The following is a 2,109-nucleotide window of genomic DNA, read 5'->3' on the forward strand; positions in this document are numbered from 1 at the left end:
CAGGGGCGGGACTGAGGAAGGACGGGGAAGGAGAGGGGTTGGACGGGGAAGGAGAGGGGCTGGACGGGGAAGGAGAGGGGCTGGACAGGGAAGAAAGGGGAGGGAGAGGGGCTGGGCCTGGTGGGGTTGGTAGGGAAGGAAAAGGGAGGAGGAACCCGGAAGTGGAGTCCGGTGTCCGGCGGGCGACGGTGCAGTACCGGCTGTGCTGGGTTACGCTTTGCGCAGGTCTTTGGTCTCGAGCTTCCCTAGGTGGAGTCCAGCCACTGCAGTTATTAAAGAGTACGCGCATCAATGACCCTCGTGCCTAAGTATCTTCGAACAGCATTTAGGAATGGGTAGCTTGTTAGGAACAGGTTACGGGTGAACAGAATATCACTTTATTCCTCATGGACGGCGGAGTAAATTAAAATTTGTTAGGCTTTCATATTTGATCCTCGTCAATTTCAATTTGATCATATTTCATCCTCGTCATTAGCTCTGTGGCCTTTATGGTGAAAAATTATGTGTTTAAAGAGGTATTCACTGTGTACCCGTGGGCCCTTGTTTGTTTTCCTCTCGTTAAACAGATGGAGCAGGTGGTTCTAGCTCATCCTTTTTTTTTTTTTTTTGTCTTTTTGAGACAGGGTCTTGCTATGCAGTTCAGGCTGGCCTTGAGTTCACTTTGTAGCCCCGGGTGGCCTCTAACTCGCAAGATCCTCCTGCCTCAGCCTCCCAAGTGCTGGGAATACAGGTGTGTGCCACCACGCCCAGATCTAATTCATCTTTTTATTCCTAGCACTACTAGTACAGGAATGTTTGCACTTGGAGCCATTATTAAGTAAAATAAGGGTTAGCTGAACACAAGTACTGTGATACCTCAGTAGTGTGGTGGCTAAATGCCAGTAGAGAATTTAATTTATAACTTTTAAGAACAGAGTTCTTGCTTCATCATTTGGCATGTATTAGGCAAAATTTTTGTATTAGGCAAAAAGTTTTGCCTATGTATATAGGCAAAACTACACATAAAAGTCAATGTAAACATCCCTTTGATGTAGAACACACGTATTTCTTCCCAATGGTCTGTAACCCATTTCTCAGAGTTGATGCACACAGTATCCTTAAGGGTCTTCTGTGAAGTCATATCAAATTGTTTACTTGAATGTATAACTATTGACAGAAAACAATTACTCCCGTGAGATAAACAGAGTGGAAGCTGACCTAAAGAAAACTTTCCTAGAGTGGAAAACCTTTCTTCCAGGAGTGACATCTCAGGCAGAGGCAGGGGGATCATGGTGAGTTTGGGGCCAACCTGGACTGCCTAGAGAGACTCTATCTCCAAAGAGAAAGCAAGCAAGCAGGCAAGCCTTCCTGCGAGTACACCCTCAAATATTTATAAAATTCCCAGTCTTTCACACTAATGTTGCAGTCCTCACTAAAATTTGTCTGCTCTTTTCTTGCAGTGTGTCAGTAAACTCTCAAAACTTTTCTACATTCATCCGACCGTTGGTAAATTTTTTTTTTTACTGTGTAGTGTACCTTCCTTTCACATGCTATACTTCACATATGCAATGTACAATGCCCAGTGTGGATACACTAGACAAAGAGATGATTCACATCTGTGGCAGGACTGAGCAAATTGATGTGAGATTTCATCACACTAACAGTGCACAATTTAAAATTTATGAATTATTTCTGGAGTTTTCCACATATTTTTGGGCTGTATTTGACCCATGGGGAACTGAAAATGTTGAAAATGAGACTGAAGATGGGAGAGTCTACTGTACTAGGAAAAAGAATTTTAATTACTGATGTATGTATAGGCAGTTGGGTCTTGAGTTACATCCCCACCCCTTTTTTATTTTTTTATTTTGAGACAAAGTCTTGCAAAATTGCCCAGGTAGGACTTGAACTTGCAATTTGCAGCCTCAATCGCCCAGAGTGCTGGGATTAGAGGTATGTATCACCATTCCTGGATCAATTTACCTTTTTTTTTTTGAGATAACATTAAAATGTGACAGTCTGGCATGATGCTTGCTTTTTTTTTATTTTAAAGAGTAAAACAAGAATAACAATAATAGGGGGGACTTAGCATATTACAGACAAAATGGTAGGAACTTATCAATGGTTATC

Source organism: Chinchilla lanigera, unplaced genomic scaffold, assembly GCF_000276665.1.
Source record: "Chinchilla lanigera isolate Chin_1 unplaced genomic scaffold, ChiLan1.0 scaffold00025, whole genome shotgun sequence".
Lineage (NCBI taxonomy): Eukaryota > Metazoa > Chordata > Mammalia > Rodentia > Chinchillidae > Chinchilla > Chinchilla lanigera.